The sequence below is a fragment of the Pipra filicauda genome, unplaced genomic scaffold (assembly GCF_003945595.2).
Source record: "Pipra filicauda isolate LSUMZ 115617 unplaced genomic scaffold, ASM394559v2 scaffold441_size551697_pilon, whole genome shotgun sequence".
Lineage (NCBI taxonomy): Eukaryota > Metazoa > Chordata > Aves > Passeriformes > Pipridae > Pipra > Pipra filicauda.
The window spans coordinates 363,413-388,510 of NW_024104578.1; the positions used below are offsets into that span (position 1 = coordinate 363,413).

The 25,098-nt window shown below is 41.4% G+C and overlaps 1 long non-coding RNA gene across 2 annotated transcripts in view; it reads left to right on the forward strand.

The window, feature by feature from the left end:
- Positions 1-391: 391 nt before the first annotated feature.
- Positions 392-25,098, forward strand: part of LOC113984416 — a 43,083-nt gene continuing 18,376 nt past the window's right edge. For both annotated transcript variants that reach the window (XR_003539500.2, XR_005565219.1), the window contains exons 1-2: positions 392-469; positions 24,302-24,383. This is a non-coding gene — a long non-coding RNA (uncharacterized LOC113984416). The remainder of the gene's footprint in view (positions 470-24,301; positions 24,384-25,098) is intronic.

Below are 25,098 nucleotides of genomic sequence, written 5' to 3' on the forward strand. Positions count from 1 at the left end.
AATGAACAGGAAGATATAAAGAACTGCATTGCAAAGGAAGGAGTGCAAACCATTCACAGGGATATAGTAGAGACATTTGCCTTGACTTGGGATTGCAGTACTAAAAGCTAAAATCAGACTGGCTTTTGAGTGTATAATTCTGGCTTCTCATCTGCAAGGTAGATAGCAAATTAATTACTTATGCCCCATGAATTCAACGGATGGAATATGGGCAACAGTTAGCTTTGAGTGGCCAAGATCAGATGAGCATACAACAGAAAATTAGAATTGCTCCAGAGCTGTTGATCAGTTTTGTGAATTCAGACAGCAGGAGTAGAACAACAAAAAGAAAAAAAAAGTTATTTTTTTTTTCCCTTGAGGCATGGCTGACAGCTTCGCTCTTCTTGTTCATAGATCTCTCCATAGATTGATGTGGTGTAACACAGCTGAAGGCCTCCTGTGTTCTGCCCAGCGCCTTCACGACTCTTTTGTAAGTTTTGCTTTAGTCATTCCATTCCAGGAACAGAATGCAGCAACTAACACCTTAGTTGTTCAGAGTGGATTAGAGTATCCATCCAGGCATTTCAGTTATAATCCACCTCCAGTTGCTCTACCAAAGCCACATGTGGCTCTGACTGACCAATTACTTGATGGAGATACTTACTGGTTGAATAGTTAGTAGGAGAGCAACGTTTCTTCCAAATGGCCAAAGGGAACATGTCCATCCCTGGGATGGCTGAGTCCATGTTTCTCTTTTCCGTCTATTTCTATTTGTTTCTACCTGTTTCTACCACAGTCTTTGAGAGTACCAACTATTGTCTTTATGGATTTAGTAGGATTATCCATGAGATGTATCCTTAAAAAAAACTAATCTCATTGTACCTTATGACTCTCAAACATCTGGATTTGCATGTAATAGCACCACACTGTAACCACTTCAACAACCTGAAAATGCCAGTTATTACAAGCTTTAATTTATGCTCATTCTTGGCTGTAGACATAAAACTCTAACTCATAACAACTTTGACGAGCACTTGCAAGCTTCTGCTAGTGCCAGTTATGTCCAGTTGCCCACTGAGTCAACATGCTTTTGCCTCAAATAGTTTCTCTTTGGCAGAATTCAGAGGTGCAAGCTATCTGATGGATTCTTGGCTGCTCTGAATGCCAATTTCTCTGCACCACTTAATGGTAGCAGTGTTTGGAAAGAAAGGGTTTGGCTTTCCAACCGTAGACTCGAATGGAGAGCAGGCGGGGCAGAAGGTCATTCTCAGAAGGTGGCCCTGTGCAAATGAACTAAGCAACTTGTATTTTTTTAGTGGCATTGCCAGTTTATTGGGGAAACATGTGTCTGCCACTGAATGCCTCACAGTTTGTCCAGTATTGTTTGCCAGCCCCAATTAGGGTGGTGTGAGTCCTTGCCTGAATTGAGCATCTTCCCTCCCACGTGCATGACTGTGGGTTTCTGCCAAGCCAATTTGTCAGTAATCAGTCAAACGTTACTGTGTGCACAGTATGTGTTCATGTTTTTCTCTCATCCCACCATATTATAGATGAGTGTGAACTTCTTTTCACATTCAACATTTTGAGATTTCATCAAATATTCAGCTGGAGCAAACAATTAAGCACATTAAGTACTCTGAAGTTTTGGAAGAAAGAGTCTTTAAGAAACACCCTCACAGAGCAGAAGTCAGCTCTATGTTCAGGACCAGAGAACTGAATGAAGACAGTGAGAGCACAACAGAAACAACAACTGTTGTCTCTTACCATAGCAAACATATAGCTTGGTCCAGCAGAGAAGGAGCAATAGGGACTGTCTCTTCTTTGAAGAATAGAATTGAAAAGCATCGGGGCATTACATCTCACTGCTTTTGTTTAGGTCACTGATCTGAGATAGAACAAGTTTCATCTTATATTGCAGACTCAGTTGATAGTCTTGTCCTTGCGTTTCTCATAGGACCATAATGTTTCCCAATAGTACCATGTTAAGAACCTCCATTCACTTCCCAAAGAACTTTTTATTCAAAATAATACACGTTAACTCAAGGAGACAGCAAAGGAAAACTTTTTGAGACCTTATTTGTGAAAAATAAACATCCCAGACCTACTTTCAGTTTTATTTTTAAGAAAGAGAAAATTCCTGATTATGGGAAGTCTCTATAAAATATTGTTAGACTACAGTGAGGAATGCCACTGAAAGCCAGCAGTTTATCTATACAGGGAACTTTTTGCACTGGACAAACTTTATCTGACAAGATTCACACATGTAATGCTGGCTGGCAGGTACAGCATAACAGCCCGGTTTTAGAAGGTCTTGTGTTTTAGCAAACATAAACAGGAGCAGTTAAAGGCTCAAAGCAAAGGGACTTGCATTTGGAGATTTCATTCATCCTTCTCCTTGTTCACTGGATACTTGTTACAATGACAATTCCATTCAATCAGAGATTTTCACAGGAGAGTATTTCACAGAACGTGTGCATCTGTAAGTTGAATGTAGCACTTCATCTGTGTACAGGAAACAACCACACAGTCACTTAGAAGTTGGGCTAGAATTCACAGGTATGTTTTTTTTTTTCCTTCTCAATGTACTGGTTCTTCTCCTAGTCACTCTCCCATTTGTCTAAACCCTGACCTTGATTATGTGGGGCAAATCCAGACAAGCTCTATAGCAAAAAAACTAAGCAGCTTTGGGCTTAGTCACTGTTTTTTGACTTGTAGTTTTGATTTTGCTTTCTTTGCCTGTTTCACATTCTATTAATTTTTTTCATGAAAGAATAAAGCAACACCAATAAGAATGCTGTGTGTGATAAGTACAGAATGAGTCATGAGATCTTTGATGTCCATTAGAGAGTGAGATTACTTACTAGTCTGTCTCACTGTGTGAGTTGTGTGACCTTCTGCTCTGATAATGTGAGGATGGCTTTAGAGTGGAAGGATTTATACCAGCTTCTCAGAAACAGACAAGGAAATGAGAGTCAGGATCAGTCAAAGCATGAAGTGATGCAAGTGATTTTAAAGCTTCAAAATGCCTGTATTCCAAAGAAAATTCTCAATTTCCAGAACCCATGATCACCTCCTAAGGAGTGGTATAGATACATGTGTTCAAGTACGGTATCAAAAGGAAGCAGATACCTTCTAGACTACTAGGTTGAAGATTTTATCACCCATTTCTCAAGGAGCTTCTGGTCTTGACTGAGTAAAAGCCAGTAGAACACGCAATTTTTGGCTTTTCCAAGTGGGCTTCTCTAGCTCTAGAAAAAGGTTCATAGGCAGAATGGTGTTCTCTGTGTGTGTGCTCTGCAGAACACTTCCTACTTATCAGTCTGGCTTTGAATTGACAATGTTTGGTTCACTACAGCTGAGGTCAGAAGCTGACAGTGATCTGTGGAAAATTAAAATTCACTGAGAGTACGCTGAGGACACTTGTGAAGATGTGCAGAACATGAAGGGTGCTGAGAATAAACAATCCAGTCGCCAGATTCGCCCGAATGGAAAAGGAGAGCATATTCTTTTGAAAGTACTGGCAAACTCTCAATCTGCAGCTCATAACCTTGCCTCATGCTGAGGACTAGGAAAGCAAAGTCAGGGAGTGAATTTCAAGTTTACTCAACTCCAGTCTGTGGATGCATTTTTTTAAAGCATAAGATGAAGACATGAATTCTTGGTAAGTTATGTTGTTCTACCCATGTAAGTGAAATGACAACAGAACAGACTGAAGTAATTCTTTTAGCAAATAGGGTTCATGTAAAGATGAGCAATAATCTGTGAGCTGCTTGCTATTTACAGCCTGAATCAGAAACATGATTCTGATTTCAGTGTGTCTACCCTCCCTGTTCCTGAGGCAGCACCAGAGGTGACTGAAAGAGGGTTCTGGGGTGAGTTTGGGCTGCGCAGGAGTTCCTGTGACCAAATCTCTTCCAACCCAAGCCATTCTATGATTCTATGACATATCCATTTTCTACATCACTGTAGTTTCTGTCTTCCTGTAAGGCTGGAAGTAAAATTCACGTGTTCCTGGGTGTTTCAGGAACACAATGAATGTACATCAGTGGCAAATCTTTCAACTGTAGAAAATTTCTTGATTACCTTAATCCTATTCAGCAGGACATTTAAGCATATGCTTCATTTTAGATATATAAGTTATCTTTTTTACTTCAGATGGATTATCCAGGTACTTGAAACCAGATTTCAATCTTTCTCAAACTCTATTTTGCTGAATAGGAGCCTCAGAATATAAACCACTGCGACAGTCAGCTAAATGCATTCCAGATGAGTTGGAGGAGAGGTATGAGAATCTAGAGGCTGCAAGTCCTAGATTTGTAGGCCTGTACTCTTCTTCAAGCCATATTTTTTCCATTATTTACGCAGCTTGCTTTTTTTTTTTTTTTTAAATCTCTTCTTAGATACTGCTGTGGTGTATGAGCGTGTCACAATTTCGTAAAGCGTAATCATAAAAATATTTCTTTCTTCTTACATCTGAGCACATGAGGGTCCCCAGAAGCTCTTTGTTTCTGTATCTGTGCATGTGCTTAGAGGAGGGGTGTCCCAGTAGCTGGAACAGTCCCCGGAGTGTTCTGAAGCTGCTCTGCCTGTTCGTGCTGACTGTGACACATGTTGCAGAAGCCTTCCTCAGTCAGAGAGAGGTCACGTCTCTTACAACATGAAGATCAAACCCCTCATTTTATTTTGACCTGGAGCCAGGGAAAAGAGCAAAGCCCAGAGCTGCTCTGTTCTCAGCCATCTGTGTTGCATGAGCAGATGGCCTGTTGTGTATGAAACCAGCTGTGACTGTTTTGAGGGGCATCTGTTCTGTTCTGAGGCATAACAGTTGATGCTATTCAGACTCGGCAGTCACAAGTGCCAGGTCAGTGTAGTTCAGCCTGGATCTGACAGGATAGGTGCGGCTTCTTGCTAGTCCTGAGGGAATGGCCTTTTGAGTAAGGAAACAACCTGTACAACTGTCAGTCTTCCAAAAGGGGAGAGCACCTCAAAGGAGCACCTTGTCACAGTTAGGAAGAGAAAGGATTCAGTTAGTTAAGTACCAGCTTTACTGTGCGATTCTGGCAAATAATTTGTTTCTTGATATTTGATGGATAAACAGATAAATTCGGCACAGTTGCAGGCCACTGCTTTGCTGGAAGAGGCAAACTGCATGGTGCTTGTATAATACAGGCCACATAACTCCCTAAGGAAGAAAATGGTGAATGGTGAATTATTCAAAGTGCTTCCTATTCAGTCTGCCTTAGTTTTCTTCAATATGAGGCATCTGCTCTTTCCAGTTAGCTGGACTTTCAGAGATCTGTATGTTAGATTTAGCTGCATAGGATGCAAAATTGATGGGAGGAGGTTGCTGCCAGTTTATTAACTTGACCAACACTTGCACAATCTGCTACTGTGACTTCATGTAATCTACATAATGAACAAGCTGAGTAGAGCTTGCAGAACTAGATCCTCAACATGGAAAGTGTCCCCACTCTTCATGAAATATCCACTGTTGTATTTTGGACTGCTTGTTTGTTGGCTTTTTTTTTTTTAATTTGAAATTTTTTTAAAAGAAAGACAGCTGCTAGAAGATGTAGATAAATGTTGGTTAATGATGTGATGAGTGCTGTGAGGGATTAAGTGAGGAATTTCCTCTCTGTCTCAACAGTCATTCTACATAGCCAGTCTCCACACTATGTGTCTGTTTAAGGCTCACATGCTTACCTGGTCAGTGTAGCTGAGCAGCTGCTAGGTTGTTTCACACAGCTGGTCACAGCAGAACTACTAACATGGTAAATCAACACCCCCAGTCTTGTCTGGTTTAATTTCCATTTTGTGTAGGTATGTCTCTTTCATACCTACACAGCCAGAGCATAGGATGAACTATAAACTCACTCTCTAGTATGTCCCAGGTCTTTTATTTGTTCTTAATGTTTTCAGAAAATAAATACCTTACTGTGAATTTAGGTGAAGCCATTTTCTAACTATGCTTACAGCTTTTGACATCTAATCCCAAGATGATCCTTCATTGTGACAACAAAAGTTGTACTTGAGATGACCCATGACACAAAACAGTATTACTGCCTATTCCTAATTATTCCCAGTGTCTGTAATACAGTAATTCCTGCAGATCTAGATAAGTGTTCTGTTGAGTTTGGCATTGTAGAGACTAGTAATAAAAACTGATTGCCATCTCAAAGATCCTGCAGTGGACAGGCAAGAATTGTTACTTCCCTTTACAAAAGCATGGACAGATTTGATGATTTCCCAAGAAAACAGAGGAAATTAGTGTCAGAGTTTGGGTCTGAAACATTTTGATGTGTAGGAATACTCAAATCCTAGTCAGATACTGAATACCAAAGAGCACTGCTCTCAATCTCTGAGGCTCAGCTTCTGATACAGCAAGGACTGCAGTAAGTAAAAGAGCTGAGATAGTTCTTCATCTCTCCTGATCCTGTGCTGTGACCTGACATTGTTATGGGTCTCTTGGATGCATAGACATTAAAATTTATGGCCTCCAGAAAACAGAAAAGTGAAAAAACTGATGTTAAAAAAGCGAGGTTGCTTGATTTGTGTGTGTACTCATTACAGTCACCATAGAAACAGATATTGGAAGATAAGGTGGGAATATATAGAACATCCAAACACATCCAAAATGTGTTCTTCCCTGCTATGGAGGGGGTTGGTTTGGGGTCTTTTTTCTGCATTTATGAGGTAGAGTAAAGACTGACACAGAGTGAGTGTGAAAGTGACAGGTGATGAAAGAGAAAAAGAAAGAAAGTGACTATAGTAACAAAGGATTTGAATTAACGACAGATGAGGAAAAACTTGAACTAATTCAACACTAAAATATATGGGAATGTTTGTTATGATAAGGCAAAAGATAAGTACTAGCAATTAAAGCTGAACATCAATTCTACAGGCTTGACTGCTAATTCTCTTTGGAAAACAGGATGATAATGAAAGATGCACAGAAAATATCCCAGGTCAAGGCATCTGCACAAACACTTTGTCTTCTGTAATATTGCAAGCTTTATCTATGACAAAATGAACTCACTTCTTTTCATAAGTGCAGTCCACGATACTGACAATACTTCTTGGAGAACTAGGCCCAAATTTGCCCTTAGGTATCAAGGCTAACAAGTATTAGTACCAGCTAAGAAGTGACCCAGAAAGAATCAGAGCAACATAACTTCCTTTGCCCGCCTTAACAACATGAATGCAACCTAACCAGATAGGGTAAAAACATTGAATTCTGTTAAATCAGACTTGCAAACAGAGGGTCAAACCCCAATACCTCAGCATGTTTCTAATTTCTGTTTTCTAGCACTGTGCCATTTCAGTTGACAGCAGCTCTAGTGGAGGCACATTGCAATAACAGTGTACTGCCCCTTGGTCCCTCCCAAGCACCATTAGGTCACTGGAGGCCTTGCTCACTAGCCCTTCCATGTGTACCTTGTGCTGTCCTTCACACCTGGATGAACAGGGCATAAAATGCTTTTGTTCCAGTTTCAGGCCGTATCAAAGCTATTTGTCACCTGTTTGCATGTTTGATAATTACTAGCAGAAGTAGAAGACAAAGCAGAATAGGAATTTCTTAGCGGAATTTCTGATGGCAATTTTGTTTCCGTTCAACAAAGCCAGCTAGGTTGCAGTTCAACCAATGCTACTGGGAGAAAGACACAAAATGTTGGGGGGGTTAAATGACTTAAGAACATCTCATTTAATTTTTTGACATTTTTTTACCTACAGAGAGTGGAATCAAAGACAGAGAAACTCTGAAGAATACAGAAACATTGTCCAAGCAGCCAAGCATCAGGTTAGGAAATCTGAAGCCCTGATAGAATTAAATCTGGCCAGGGATCTCAAAGGACAAAAGAAAAGCTTCTGTAGGTATGCTGGTGATAGGAGGAAGACTAGGGCAAACGTGGGCCTTCTCCAGAAAGAATGGGAGAGCTGGTTACCTAGGACATGGAAGAGGCTGAAATACTCCATCTTTTTTGCATTGGTCTGCAGTGGCAAGTGCTCCAGCCAAGCCACCCAAGTCACAGAAGGCAAAGACAGGGACTATGAGAATGAAGAACCACCCACGGTAGAAAAAGGTCAGGTCGGAGAGCATCTGAGTGGATTTAAACTGCAAGATTGTGGGTTTAAGTTGGATATTAGGGAGAAATTCTTTACTGTGAGGGTAGTGAGACACTGAAACAGGTTGCCCAGAGAAGCTGTGGATGCCACATCCCTGGAAGCATTCAGGGCCAGATAGGACAGGGACCTGAGCAACCTGGACTAGTGGAAGATGTCCCTGCTCATGGCAAGGGGGTTGGAACTGGATGGTCTTTAAGGTCCCTCTCAAGCCAAACCATTCTGTGACTCTGTGGTTCTATGACTCTAAATACTGTTTGATGTGTTATGCCATGCCATGCTGCAATGTGTAATATCAGATGACAGAGATAAAACAGATCACTTCAGTCTAGTCAGAGCTGGGTAATTCCAGAAGGGATTTTTTTATTTCAGATTATTTATTACAGAAAACAGTCTACTAATACTGTTGCTGTTTGGGAAGAAAAAGGACCTGAAATAGCAGAAGTTTCTGTACATGGCACTGCATTTCTGCATTTTGAGTGCTTTTTATGGTGTAGAACTGGGTATGCTGAGACTTTGACTAGGATATCACAAAAACTACTAGACTGGTGCCAGCAAAAAAACTCAAAACCTGTTCCACAGTTTGACTTCTGTGTTACTGTATGATTCCCTTCTCAAGGTCCAATTCTATTGTTCTCCCTTCTCCCTCTATTTACTATTTCGTGTCTGAACCTTTCTTGCACTGGGATAAACCTCTTAAATAGATCAGAGATCTGAGCTGGGTATGAATTAAGGAAAAAAAGGTATGAAAGTCACATAAACATACCCGTATTTGAAGAGATAATTAACATGTGCTAAATTATAAACATGTAAAAGAGAGGCTGGCTTATCTTTCTTCATTTTCAAAATTAATTCAGATTTTCAGGGAGCGTAAAACTTGATTGAGGCCACCTAAGCTACAGCTACCATCTCATGTAAAGCAGAAGAAAACTTATATCAAGTAAAAGCCAAATAACTGTACCAAGACATCATCTTGTGGCTGAAGCATTAATAGATTTGCCAGTACTCCTTGCTCTGTAAGACATGGTGTAGGTTTTATAGTGCAAACAGAGTGGTAAAGCTTTGTGAGAATTAGTTATTTCTGTTACTAGTAGTTGCCCTAGCAGCAGCCATAGGGGCAACATCTTGGCCAAAGTACCACTACGGTTGTACTCATACAAATAGGACAACCTGATCATTACTGCCCTGAGACCTTTATGGGTGTCTGTCAAAACTGAGATTACTCCTCCTTTTATATAAACTTGCATTAATCTTTTGTAGCTATGGATGCCATGCAGATTTACACCACTTGGAGATTTTTCTCCTGTATGTGTAGATACAGCAAGATGTTGTAGCTTCCCAAAGTGGCTGAAGACATTCTGTTCTCTTGCTAAGCTGGAGCTCCTCTCTTTGCAGCTACAGCTGTCATTTGGAAGCCTGCTGGGCAGCTCCTTCACCAGGAGCTGCAGCTTCCCCAATGTGCTGATGGTCTTTACACACAACAAGACTGTAATTTAATTCCCAAAGACAGAAATGCTTAACTTTTTCCTCTTGTCACCCTTCAGGGAGATGAGCATTGCCGTGGTACAGCTTTCCAGCTGTTGCTCAGTGTGAGGGTTAACAGCAGGTCTGTCAGCTCTCTGGGAGAAGATATTGACTTGGGAAACTTGCGGGTATATCCTCGAGATAAGAAAACTATGTACACAGCCCTAATGAAAGAAAAGACAGCTGTGGAGTGCTTAGATTCAGTCCTGTGAGAACCTCAATATAGCCTTGAGCCTTGCCAAATATATCAGCAATAAATAATAGCAAATTAAAACACTGTTGCTTGCTTACCTAAAAAAAGTTGCTGCTTGCTACTAACAAGGGATATAAAAAGGCACACGGTAAAAATAAAGAGAGACATGCATTTTGCTCTGAACTTGGCTGTTAGTGTATTTTTATTGACCACCACAACAACAGCTCAGTGGATTGTTGGTGCTCTCTCAGGCAAGTGGCACTGTTTGTGTGTTTAAAGTTAAAACTGGGCACCTGAATGTGATCAGGTGGGCTGCTTGAGCCTGAGACATGTGGCTCTGTTTCCTGCTCTTGAGCAGACGCATTTCCATTTCAAGCTTGAATACCTGGATACTGCCACCTTTAAACTCTCAGATGGCCAAGTCATCCATGACAGCAAGTCCTGAAGTGATACCAAGCCTCCCCCACTGGTATTGGCAATTGCACTTGTGGTTGCATTCAAACAACTTTAGGTTGCCTTCAAGCTCAGATTTAGTGGATGCTCACTCCTCAAAGTCATCCCCTTGACTCCCAATAGCTGCCTAGCCCTTCTGCAGGTTTTTCCTGATGGTATGTGCAGTTAACCCTGTCCCTTCCCTTTTTTCCATTCCCCCTCTGCAGGTCACGTTTGGAACTTGCTGCTGTGACCTGCAGTCAAGCAAAGAAAGTCTCCCATGTACTACCCCAGCCCCTGTCTCTCCAGTGAGCTCTCTTGTGTTCATTTAGAGCCAAGCCCCGTTCTGGAGCTGGTACCTAGCGAGCTCTGCTCCAGAGCCCAACACAGAAAGTTGCATGGTAAGAATTAGGTGTGGCAGAAAGGGACAGGTAGCTCATGTGGCTCAGGCAGAGAGAAAGAAATCAGTAGTGTATTCCTGTGCCGAAGAGATGATTTGAAATGCTGATGGCCTTTTTTTCTTGGTGCCATTTTGAAACAAACCATCCTTTCAGGCTAGAGGAAAAATACCAGCTCTGAGTTAGGCCTGGGAGCTTTTGCCTAATTGTGCAGGAAAATACAAAAGCAGATTGAGTCTTTAGGTCATAGGTACAATGACAAGTTTTCTTAGTACTTCACAACCCAATTAAAAAAAGTATTTTAAGAATACCATAAGCCTTGAATTAACAACCATGCAGTAAATTCTTCCCTGCAGAAGGTTTTAATTAAGTTTTCATCTACTTTCAGAGAGAGTATTTTTTGCAGATGTCAGATCTCATGTCTTCATCAATAGGTAGAGTACCACGTTGGAGATGTGCTTTTTGTTTGACTTTGCTAGTTTATCAAGTTATTTAACAAAAGCAGTTTAGAGAGAAGACATTTATTGAGGCCAGTGACTGCAAATGTGAAGAGGACTGTACCATGCCAGCCTGCAAGCTCCATTCACCTAATTGCTTCACAGGCAGTGGAAGCAGGTCATGAAGCAGGTCAGATGGGGAATAGCATGCACAGACACAAAATCAGTGAAGTAAAGTAGGATTTAGTAAAGAACAACTGACACTGCTATATTTTACTCCAACCAGTAACATCTGAAGCTATAAATCCTCTGCTTCCTTGGATACCACATGTCAGGAAAACAATATGAAAAGCTTGAAGTTTTGGTGAGTCTTGATAAACCAGTTGGCAACAGGAGGACCAAAATAAGCATCTTTTGATGCCTGAAACCATGATATCTTTTAAGGATAATAAATTGTGTGAAAGCTTTGTAGGCCTGAAAAGTAGTCAAAGGCACAACCACCTCACAAGCCAGATAGGCAGCAGATGAACAAAGGTTTGCCAAGGTTGCATGGCTGCAGTTTCTGAGTTATCAGGCCCACAGAGCTACATCTTCAGAAACAAAGTTCACTTCTATGCAGAATCTCCTCTTCCATATCAGGCTCCTTTGTGGTGCAATTCAGACGTGTTCAAAATTTATATGAGCCCTAATACTGTCTCTAAGTCAGAGTTCATGTAGATAGAACACTGAACTCTGTTGCTCTGTGTTTTCTCCTATACCTAAAGACTGCTTCTGCCTGATCAGAATCTGCAAAGCAGACTGTGTATTCGTTCTGCAACAAATCATCCATTGGGAGTGGAAAAGAGGAGAAAAATGGGCTATTTGTTTCACCCTTTGTTGGAGATAAGGGTCATTCCTTTTTCTTATTTGTGTTTAACCATGTGTGTATTTACACTTTCCTAAAAATAACTATTCCATGCAATTTAGTTTTCTGTTTGGTGTGAAAACTATGGAGATTCTGTGTTCATTTAGGCTGAGGGAAGGAACATGAACACCACATAACAGCAGGAGGACTAAGGAGAAGAAAAGTTGAAATGGTGTTGTTTCTTGAGTGACTCAGGAGTCTTCACTACCTCTCTTGGGCAATTCCTCTTTTTAATGGTCAGTAATGAAAATGCATGCAGAGGTCCATACAGAGGAGAGTTAACAGGAGCTTGCCTTCCTCTTCACAGCCTAACTCCTGTTGGTTACAGCTTTTAATCTGAAATACGTGCAACTCTCTGCTGATTTGTCGGTGTATGGTCTTTGGGGAGATTTTGAGCCCTTGTTGTCATAAATGTTTCATGAATGTAAGCACCAACCTCCAGCTGCACTTTAGAGGCACATTTTTCCGTTCCTTCCTTTGTACTCCTTGCAGTCAGTAGCGACCACTGTTTATGACAGCTGAGAAAAGAGCAGGGTGGCTAAAGTATATTATCTATGTATCTGTTATCACTTCATATAGCTTTAGCATGAACTTTGCTTTTCCTTTTTTATTCTTTGTATAAACAGATATATTTTTTGCATTTCTCACCAGCTAAGTTTCGCATATATCTCAAGGCCCTGTAACTGTTGTATTTTTTAGTGTTGGAGTGACAGAGTTTATAAGATGTGGCACAGGTTTGTCACTTACAGCAACATTCTAATACTTTTCTCTAAATATTTTCTCTAAGCATTTTTATTTCTTTTCAGTACTATTTTCCTAAAAAAAACCCCCCCCAACATTTCACATACCAAACCTAATCACAGTAGAACTGGAATACTTCAGATAAAGCCAGTACTCTAATGCTCCTGAATATTGTAATGTTATGACTAGTTATAGCTAAATCTAAAGTGAATCAGAATTAAAGCTAAATGGTTTTGATCTAGATTTAAAAAAAAATACAGCTTCAGTTTTTAATAGAACTAAAGTTTTTCTGAACCTGGACCGTGCTTGCTTGGGAAGTTTGAGCAGAAACAACTTGGTGCAATGGAATTACTGTCTTTCCACCTTTTATATTCATAAACAAAGGTGTATTTTTTATTTAATAGACCAAGGCATCTCAACAAGAGGAACTGGAAACCTGAAATCTGGAATGGAGATAATCCGCTGAACTCAATGGAAAAAAAATCCAGTTTGGTTTAGCCAGATCATACAGAATTAAATTGCGTACCTTGACTGCATGAGTATTAACTGAGACTTCGCTAAGAAACTTGGATCTCATTTGGTGTCCAGCAGATGGATTAGTTGTTGAACGGATGAATGAGGAAAGGTTACACCAGGAGCACTAGCACAACAGTAAATGTAGTTCTCCTTTGCCGTTTGCTATGCAGAGAATCTGTGAATAGGATTTATTGTGCTGAAGACTGTACTGCAATTGTACCTTATTGGCATGAGGTGGCAGAGATAAGAGCTGGGGTAGTGAAGCCTCTGCACACCTCACTTTGCCATCCTACTGTTCTGCCAGTAAATCTGAACAATTGCATTGTTTTCATAGAATCATAGAATCAAGTGGGTTGGAAGAGACCTCCAAGATCATCAAGTCCAACCCTTGATCCAACACAGACCATGGCACTGATATCACATCCAGCCTCATCTTAAACACCTCCAGGGACAGAGAATCCACCACTTCCCTGGGCAGCCCATTCCAGTGGCTGATTACCCTCTCTGGAAAGAATTTCTTCCTAATATCCAACCTAAACCTCCCCTGGCAGAGCTTAACACCATGTCCTCTTGTCCTACTGCTGGTTTCTGGGAAAAAAGCCCAACCCCCCCCTGGCTCCCCCCTCCTGTCAGGGAGTTGTAGAGAGTGAGGAGGTCTCCCCTGAGCCTCCTCTTCTCCAGGCTGAACAGCCCCAGCTCCCTCAGCCTCTCCTCACAGCACTTGTGTTCAAGTCCCTTCCCCAGCCTTGTTGCTCTTCTCTGGACCTGCTCCAGCCCCTCCATGTCCTTCCTGAAGTGAGGGGCCCAGAACTGGACACAGCACTCCAGGGGTGGCCTCACCAGTGCTGAGTCCAGGGGAAGAATCACTTCCCTGGACCTGTTGGCCACACTGTTCCTGATCCAGGCCAGGATCCATTGGCCTTCTTGGCCACCTGGGCACACTGCTGGCTCGTGTTCAGCTTCCTGTCAATCCAGATTCCCAGCTCCCTTCCTGCCTGGCTGCTCTCCAACCACTCTGTCCCCAGCCCGTGGGGCTGCCGGGGGTTGTTGTGGCCAAAGTGCAGGACCCGGTACTTGACCTTGTTGAACCTCATCCCGTTGGAATCAGCCCAACTCTCCAGCCTGTCCAGTTCCCTCTGCAGAGCCCTCCTGCCTTCCAGTAGATCAACACTCCCCCCCAGCTTGGTGTCATCTGCAAATTTGCTGATGATGGACTCAATCCCTTCATCCAGATCATCAATAAATATGTTAAACAAGACTGGGCCCAACACTGATCCCTGGGGACACCACTAGTGATCAGATCCCAACTGGATGCAGCTCCATCCCCACCACTCTGGGCCTGGCCCTCCAGCCAGTTCCTGACCCAGCACAGGGTGCCCCTGTCCAAGCCATGGGCTGCAGCTTTTCCAGGAGTGTGCTGTGGGAGACGGTGTCAAAGGCTTTGCTGACGTCCAGGTAGACACATCCACAGCCTTCCCCTCATCCACCAGGTGGGTCACCTGATCATAAAAGGAGATCAGGTTGGTCAGACAGGCAGACAGGACCTGCCCCTCCTATACCCGTGCTGGCTGGGTCTGATCCCTTGTCCATCCTGCAGGTGCTGTGTGATTGCACTGAGGATGATCTGCTCCATAACCTTGTCAACCTTGAGGTCAGGCTGACGGGCCTGGAGTTTCCCAGGTCCTCCTTGCAGCCCTTTTTGTGGGTGAGTGTGACATTCACCAACTTCCAATCACCTGGGACCTCCACAGTGAGCCAAGGCTGTTGGTAAATGATGGAGAGTGGCTTGGCGAGCTCTTCCACCAGCTCCCTCATCACCCTGGAGTGGATCCATCTGGTTCCATAGACTTGTGAGGATCCAAGTGGCTCAGCAGGTCACTGACTGTTCCCTCCTGGATTACAGGGGGGCTTTTCAGCTTCCTGTCTCTGTCTACCAGCTCCCGAGGCCAGTTGTCCTGAGGACAGCCTGTTACTGTTGAAAACTGAGCCAAAGAAGGTGTTAAATACCTCAGCCTTTTCCTCATCTTTGATGACTGTGTTCCCCTCCATGTCCAACAAAGCATGGAGGTTTTCCTTGCTCCTCCTTTTACTGTTGATGTATTTTTAGAAGCATTTCTTGTTATCCTTAGCAGAAGTGGCTAGATTGAGTTCAAGTTGTGCCTTTGTCCTCTAGTTTTCTTTCTACATGACCTAACTATATCCCTAAACTCTTCATGAGTAGCCAGCCCTTTTTTTCCACAGTTGGTAACTTCAATGGTGCTGTGTCAGACACCAGTGAAGGATCTACCTAACAACCTCATTAAAAACCAGTACTATGTGAATCATGTTGTGCCATGCTTCTGTTTAATGCTTGTGCCTTATCTACCCTGGCATGGGATATTGCACCTAGTTTGAGGGGCCAGTCTGAATTTCTTTTAATCTGTGAGAATTTTTACTTAGTTTGACTTAGAAATTAGTCAAGTTTTGCCATAATTAAGCAAGACTCAGTAAAGCATGTGTCTTAACTTGGAAGCATGTGAGTGATCCTGTTGAAGTGAGAGTTTAATGTGTACTTAAGCACCTGCCTAGACAGGAGTTGTAATTAAAGATCTAGACAGGTATCATGGAATGAATTCTGACTTAGTGACTGATACCAGAATTGCATCAGACTGCAAATTCAGCTAGACTTAGAATGTAAATATGCACTGCCACATCCTAGGATAGCTCTTATTTTAAACTTAACATGATGCCTCCACATTTTCCTTCCATTCTACGGACAAATAAGAGCTGTTTAATGTAGCCTTCATTCGATCTCACTGAACAGTGTCACAAGCAGACTGCCTGATCCTTCTAGCATCCTACAGACTTCTTGTCAGAACTGTTTGTCCTTGTAATGACTTTTCCACCTTTGACTTGTGCCAAATAAGTAAAAATGAATAATGATTATTTGTTCAAACAGAAGAAATGTGTCAAAAAGAGTTTGAGCCATGCTATGAGAATGTTGGATTTGCTACATGATCTAAATGAATGTTAAATGTAAATAAAACTTAATATTCAGAGTTCACCCTATTTCAGAACAGCAGAGGCACATCATTAAAAAATTTCTGACGTGTCAGTGAACAATAAATTACCACACAGTACAGCACTGTATAGACATAACAAGCACCTGCTGGTGTATAATGTGCTCGCACATGGAAGATGATACACAGAATGAGACAAGGAATAGCTCCTTAGGGCTTAAGATACTTCAAGCCTAATCCTAAGGTGATGTAAGAAGCGTATATCTCCACTGAAAGAACTGGAGCTCAACTGATTTACAGCAGTTTGGGTGCCAGCTCTTTCTCATTAGTGAGTAGAGATTATGTTCTCTCTATTATACCTTTTCCTCTCCAGCTTAATAAATTCACTTCATTGGTTTCTCCACTGCCAGCTTATCTGCTGCTAAGGATCATCTTTCCAATTAGACCAGTGCTCTGCCATTCTGCTTCCCAGTCTTCTGTGCCAAAACTTGACAACTCATTCTCTCCTTTAGCTGGGAATGTATCTTGACAGTGTTTTCCAGCTGATGGTCCTCAACAACTTGTCAGGAGACTACAGAAAATCACTACCTGTTCAGAAAGCCTAAATTTACCACACAGAGATCTGTACTTTCATTGGAAAAATAGGGAGACTACAAACTGATAAAGGCTTAATGTCAGAGTCCTGGTGGTTGACTTTTGCAACTTGAGAGAGATGACAGAAATGTAAGGCAGGAGGGCAAGAAACAAGGATAATCTGAAACAGGAGACATCCAGATTAATGTAATGAGAAATGGCACCACCATGAGGACAGCCAGGCAGTGGGGCAAGCTGCTCTGAGAAGTTGTGTCATCTCCATCCTTGGGGAATTTCAGAATGTAACTGTACAAAGCACTGAGCACCCTGGGCTGATCTCATGGCCGACCCTGCTTTGAGTAGGGCATTAGCCTAGAGATCTTCCAGTCTGGGATAAGAGATCACCCCATGATCCCATGACCTTCATGGGGATTCCTTTCAGGCTGTCTTTAACATTTTAATCATGTAACATGATATTTCTCTGTTCAAAGGTGCAGTTAACTAAACAGATATATACACATGCATACTTTATTAAATTTTTTAAGCAAGGGTCACACTAGTACAAGCCTTTCAGCTGCTTGGTGCTCTGACCTCAACAGTAGATCTTGTTGAGCCATTGCTTACTGTAATTGTATCAATGGTATGTTGTCTAACTGCTAGAGGTGTTGGAGTGAAATCTGAGTTACAGTGTTGGTGCCTGTTGCCTCTTACTGTGTGCAGTTTGCATATTTGACCAAAAAAGACACAGATACTATTTAATGTAAATTGCATTTGAATAATGGCAATTAAAAACACAAACAGAAATCACTGATTTAACACGTCCTAGCATCCCCTGGAAGTTGTGGTAATTAGCTGCCAGTAAGCACTAGGTTAGTAGGTACAATTTTCAGTAGATGTTCTTTCTTTGACAAAGACTCCCGCATTGCCTGTGCATCCATCTACAGTTATTGCTTAGCTGATGTGTTTACTACCAATGCATGTTTGCAAAATCACAGTTAAATGCAGAACATATGCTATTGTTGTGTATGTGGCCTCTCTGGGAGGGCATTTATCAATGGGTGTTTTTGTCCCAGTCCTGGGGTTATTCTAGTGCAATGGAAGACACCCAGATAAACAACTGTTTGCAAAATTGTGGCTCTAGGCAGTGCCAGCCCACAAGAGAATTTTTTAACCTGCCTTTATAGTCCATGACAAGTGAGTAGTGGCAGGCCAAAGGGTTATTAGGGTTCACCAAAGGCCTGCAGAAAGCATGGATTGCTCAACTATCACAGAGCTTTTGCTGCCAAATGAACAGGAGCACACTGTAGGATAAATAGCTGTTATCTGCATCTAGGGGATGCCTTCCAAGTGAGATGGAAGGTGTTCTGTCTCACAGGATTATCTGGCTGTTTATCCTGTCACGTGAAACAGCCATTCCCTGGTTATTATAAAACATGGGTTGTCAACACAGAGGCCACAGGATGGTTTCGTAAAGTCACAGGCACCATTTCCATGGGTTTATAGAAGGCAGCAGAGGTCTTACCCAAAACATTTATTCGTTTAGGTTCACATATTATTTGGGTTCACAAGAGCTGTTTGGAAGAAATTAAAGGTTTCTGATTCTAATCAAATCCAGTTTGCAAGGTTGTACACAAAAATTCTGTTGCTCTCTACTCTGAAAATTTCTCTGCTGTTTTTGATTAGAATAATCACAGAGATTGGGATTCTGACATGGTTTCTCTCCTCTTCTTGAATCTATTCTAATACAAACAATATATGATGAGTGTTCATGGGAATAAACAACACCAAATCCAACCTAATGGGAAGTAACAGTTTACCAAAGTTGATGTCAAATATGTGACTTTTGACTCAGATGTTCAGTTAGTGTATACTTGAATAGTTTCTTTGGTCCTTTACTGGTTTCATTACTAATTTTTGTGGAGGGGTGGAGCATGATTAATGGTGGTAGAGAAGATAATGATGAAACTATGGCATCCACAAAACCATCAACATGACTCACCCATATATCTTCATCTACAGTTTTTATACACATTTGTTTCTTTAGAAGATACCTTCCTTGGGCTTTACTTTGCTTCTCCAAGTTGCCCTGTCCTACACTGACCTTGCTATTTTTTGTACACCTATTTTTGAGAAGAGATCATGAGAAAATAAGAATTTAGACATTGCCTTGAATTTAACTTCTCAGATGGATGAAAAGTGTGTATCCCATAGATGGTGTTTGAGGAAAGTCACTGGCAGCGTGACTTTCTTCAATGACTGTTTCTTACTGACCTAATCTGGGGCAGGAATGGCACAAACCTTTCCTCTTTTCTGTAATTTACCACTTCAGCAAATAAAGCTCAGCAGATTTCACTGCTGAGTGGTCCTGTTTTACCAGGGCCACCACGTGTTGTTCCACAGGCCACACCAAGCAACTCAGCAAACTCTGCTGCTTTCCATCAAGCAAAGGCAAATACTTCCTTATTCTCCCACTTCCACTTCCTAAGGCTTTCCACATGTAGCCTGCTGCTAAAAGACTGGTGCAGCTCTTGCTGCATGCTGCTGTTGCAGTCTTCTGCCTAATTACTACCTGTCACTCTAGTGTAATGTTTGTACTGTTGTTTACTTTAAAGCAGATTAACTCAAGAGTGACTTGGGCCACTTTACCCACCCAGTGCCATCTATTCTGGTTTGTTTTCTTGGTTGACCCAGCTCTGAAAGGGACACGGACTCAAGAGTTCCTGAGGTCCCTTCTAACCTTAGTTATTTTGTTACTCTATGATTAAGCGATGTCACTGAAAGATGTCATCACGCTTCAACAGAGAGTCTTCCTTTTATAGTTCCTTTTATATTCCACTGTGTAGTGGAATAGAATCACAAACAAAAGCAGAAGAGTGTGATGGCAGGCATGGAATTCAGTATGCATTGTACTGAACAGTAGTGTCCTGGGTTGGTTGGTTGTTTTTTTAATGTCGAATATTCTGTGTTTTCAATGGTATTATGCCTACTGTGGAAAACCATTTCTTAAGGAAGTATTTAGTGCTTCCTGACAGCTCAAATTCTGTTACCACTTGAGCATAGCAGGTTGACAGGTTCTTACTGCCTTTGAAGGTTTTCATTTGCCTAGGGAGAACATGTCTTTTTCTCCCACCCTTTGCTGATGGTGTGATCACAGGGAGCTGAAGTGTATTTTACATTTGTTGGTTTTGGATACTAAATCATTTGTTTGGAGTTATAGTCCCCCTTAATTATAGACATTAATGACACAACTGACATTTTTTAGAAGGGCAAGATCCCGAGACTAATCAAGGGCGCTAGTGAGGCTTTTACATGAAATCACTGATGTCCTCTACAAGTGCCTTGACTCACATTGCTTCTGTTAAAAAAGGAAACCTAGGATCAATTTTATGCAAATGATTAACTGTAAAGTCAAGAAAAGTTATTCTCCTTTTGATAATACTTATTTAAGGTTAAAGTGATACCAAATCAAACTCATGGCAACAGGTTAACACCAGCATTGGCCTGGAATAAAAATTCTCTCCAGCATTAAGCTTTTTTATGAACACAGTATATCAACCTGTGTAAATCCCAGGAAGGAACTCAAGGAAGAGTTCAGTGACCTGAAAATCCCGACTACAGTATTTTACCAAAGGCAGCCAAGTTAAAGGGTCAAATAAGGAAACCAAAATAAATTTTGTGTCTGAACTCCTGCATTACAGTGACTGTAAAGCCTCCTTGTAAGCTATCTGGTCCTCTACAAATTTCTTCACTACTTCTCTCTGTAGTTCAGGTCACTGCTGATGCTTTGGCAAATGAAGTTTGGCAGCTCTTGGATGGCAGTTTCTAGCTCAATGGTTTTTACTTTTTCAGGTTGCTCGGAGACTAGAGAACATGCTTTATTGAGTAGCTATATGAGGCTGTTCAGGACTGTAGAGCTTCTCCTCCTGGTGGACTTTTTTGTACTACTTAGATGTGCACAGGACAAGTTATATTTTTATACCCCTTATGCCTCTGCTAGAAAATAAAAAACTGAAAGAGGTTGCGAAGGAGATCATTATCATGAGGTGTTTTCAGTTTGTCAGTGTTGCTATCTCTGCACAGAACAAAGCTTCCAACCCCTGCTCAGTCTGAAACCAAAAAGAACAGAAGTTAGCTTTCTGATAAAGCTCTGTCCCTCTCCTCCAGCTTCCTTGTGGCTGCATCCTGCCTGACATGTTACTGGCTTGAGGAAAGCTCACCAACAAACTAGGAAAAGTAAGAGATAGCAAAGATCCAGCTGCTTGGCATTTGAGTTTCAAAATGCAAAAACAGTATAAACATCTTCTAGGCAGATAGCACAATTCTCTTAAAGAAGAGGAGCTGACTCTGCACTTGAGGGAGTCAGGAATACTGCTCAGTATTACTTCTTGTCTGCAATCTCCCTATTTACTTTCTTCAGATTTAACAAGAGGCAGGAAAATTTGCTTGTTGATGCTACAGTTTCCTGTTTCTGAGGCAGTAAGTCTGAGGGTCTGGAAATACCAGCCATTCAAGGCCTTACCCTTGATCTTTACTACCTCTGACTTATATACCTGTTCCATAGCCCCCAGTGATGCTCCAGACCTCCAGTGCAAAATGAATCAACACCCTCCCCTCCTTCCTCACTGTGGATGTGTAAATACCAAGTCAATTTGCTTTTTGAGAAAGCAGTGCGAACATATGGGCAGATGGCACTATTCTCCTTGCCAACTAGACCACTCTCACAGCCTTTATGTTTAGGGACTTGGGCCACAAGTCAATCAGCTCATCTTTAGAGATCCATCCCAGTAGAAATATGTTGTTGTGGCAGTCAATGAAAAATACGCTAACAGACTAGTTCAGAGCAAAATACAAGTCTCTCTTTGTCTTTACCGTGTGCCTTTTCTTTCATTAGGGCTGTGTACATAGTTTTCTTATCTCAAGGATATACCCGCAAGTTTCCCAAGTCAATATCTTCTCCCAGAGAGCTGACAGACCCGCTGCTAACCCTCATGGAAATAAGCAGATTAATAACCAGTGGTTTAGTACTAGCTGGACTTTATTAGGAAATCAGACTTAAAACAAGGAAAGTTGAATTAAGATCAGAATTATCCTTCACATTTTTTTTACCTCATGCTGCCAGAACTGTAGGATGGCTAAAACATCAGAGAAATAGACAGATTAAAAATATTTGTTAACTCACAAATCCCACCTACTTTTTCTCATTAAATGATGCATAATAATCAGAAAACAGGGTAGTACTATTTATCCACAGCACTCTGGACAGGTCAGTTGGAAACATTTAACCCAAAGAGATAATATCCTCCAAAAAGACTGAGCTGGTGATACAGTCACCTTACCAGCATTGCATCACATCTCTGGACCATTGTAAAGATGCAGACAAGTAGCATTCCTCTTCCCTGGCTGCCTCAGATGATCTGCATGGAGACAGGGAATACAATGTCAGGGAAAGGCCCATGCAAAGGATTCTGTTGCAGAGAAATACAACTATTTGTTGTGTCTCTTCTGGGGCAGAGAAATACAACTATCTTGGACAATTCTGTATGGGTTTCTCTTAAGACACAGAGAGTTTGAAAAATATTTGCTGAATTTGTTTTAACTTCCGTTTATATATTTACAATATTGATTTGGAAGAGATTTATTTTAAAAATCTAACTCATTAAGATGCTGAGAATTTGGAGATGCTCTTTCTTTCTCTCCATTTTTGGATTCAAATAGGGAAAAGCAGACCAGAAACAGAACAGACACCTCCTGAGTCCCCTTGCTAAACATAAAATGAAATTCAAATCACAGTAATGTGGAAAGTGAAAGATATTGTTGAGTTTTGCACTTGTAAGGTATAAAAGTGCTAACAAATCAGAGAATCCATAGCAAGACTGCATGTTGACTTATCTGAATGGAAAAAACATATTCCAGATCACGATCTAGATCCTTTTAAAAACTTCTGGAAGTAACTGAGATCCAGCACAGTTCTGGCAGTAACTTAGAGATGTGTGGTACCCTGAGAAATTACGTTAGATGGGAATGGAAATGGAAACAGCAAGGCTGAACATTACTGGCTCCTTAACTATCTGTTTAAGTTTATCAGAGACTCTGGAGTCATGTTATAACATTATATCTTAGCCCTTTTCTTTCCATGACTCCATGCAAGGGGCACAGTAGAGCCCTTGTTATGTTCATCTAAGTGTCAAACACTTCAAAAAATGCCCATAGGTGTCCTTAGGAAACAAGAGATTGAAAAGTGCTGAAATCCAAGGCATTCCATTAACTTTAATGTTTGTTAGTCTTGGGACTTGAAAGGTGAACAAGGATGGGTAAACTGCTTACGCTTGTTTACATTGAATTGAGTTGGTTTTCTAAATAGATATAAAAATGTGAACATGTGATGATGACCCTTTTATATCCTATTTTTTGAATCAAAAGAATGAGTTCCAGAAGTAGCTGAATTCGTAAATCCTGATTTCTTTAGATTTGCATCTCATAGTTAGTTGCTTGATTTGTTTTTTGCTGTATCAAAGCTATTTTGTCAACTCACTCCTTACTGGACATCAGTAAACAGATTACAGAATTAGTTTTTTCTGGTTGCTTTAAGTACAGCTCTGACTAGAGATCTCCAGTGGATAGAGAAGCAGTATCATCTCTGTCCCATCTCCATCCTTTACTGTTTTTCCACTAGTGAGCATGTTGATAACTCTCTTAGAGTCACTCTGCCATTCTCTCATTTTCCTAAAACATGAAGGAATTTTCTATCTTTGTGACAGCTTTCTCTGTCAAATTTGACTGTAATTGGACTATGGGTTCAGAGGTTTTAACTGTTCTGCAGCAGAAGGCTGTTGGAACTCTGTTTCCCATAGGACACCACCAGGACACACAGACAAAAAGATGGGCAAACAGGGTTTTCTACTCTAGAGCGGGATGCTTCAATTTTGGGCACACTTTCAGCTTCAGCCTGGGATTTCATTGTCTTTCCAGGGCTCCACATCCATGCTTTTATTCGTTCTGGTAAACTCAGCACTGTGCTCTGGGCTTGAGCGCTGTTGAAACTCACCTGTCCTTTCCCCACAGCTCTGCACACCTGCCTGCAGCCTCTTTGGTCAGTACTCTGCTCCTGCTCCTGGAACTAAACCTCTTGGGAGTCCTTGGCATTTGTGGGTATATAAAATATCTTCAAGTAGAACGAGCACACAGGGCTCAGCCTGCGCGCAGCCTCCTCATGGAGCCGTCACTGTGCCCACGCAGCAAGTTGTGCTGACAGAGGTGTGGGGCAAGAATATAAGGAGAGGGAAGGGCATCTTGACAGTGTTTGGTGGCAGTGACATTCCAGATAAATTTTAAGTGGATGATATCTCTTTAGCCCACATGTGAATGGATATTTACACCCTCAAAATATGATTACATCCTTCATTCATTTCCTAGTTCAGGTGGAACAGATGATGTAGCAGAGAGAAGGCATAAGGTGAGAGAAGAGCTAATGGCCTCTTTTACAGGTAAATGCCGGGAACTCCTCATCAATGTTTGTACAACTCACCATTCCTGCCTCCTGCTCCTCATAAACATGGATAATAACAGGTATAGCACAGATCTCATTGGTATTCCTATGGAGAGCAATTAAAACTTTGAAGATGCAAATGTTTGACATTGTTTATAGTCCAGTTGGAAACAGGAAATACCAGAAATTACATCAGCTCTCTAGATATTAATAAATCCATGTAAGCATCTGCTTCTCTTATTTGTTAATTATTTGCCAGTACCTTGCATAGTAAGGCTCTGATCTGATTGGGAATCAATGGGGACTGCCTGATTATAAGTGACACTAATTGATAATCTGAACTGTTGGCATCTGTTGTGTATCCATAGCAAGGGCTGTAGTTCCCCATCTCCTTGGCATTGTCCTCACAGTGTCGAAATAGGGAGAGGGACTCTTTCCCTGGATATTGTTTGTTATTTCCTTATTGTATCCTCTAAGGAAAAATAAATATAACCCAGAACAAATATGCATTTTCTGTCGAGGGAGAACATCAAAAGGCAGTAGGAAAATGAGTATTTTACTGTGGTCCTCACAAGGGAAAAGATATGCTGATGTTTGTCTGATGATGGGGCACTGTCACAGGGAGAGACATTAAAAAGAACTGTGATGCAAAAACTGCAGGAATTGGTGAGTGTTTGCCAGGACTGGATGACTTTGGACTTTGGTTCTACAGAACCAAAGAATAAAATACCTCTACTGGTATAGGTATACTTATACTCTTTATCATTCAGAACAGCTGCTTGGCCAGAGAGTTAT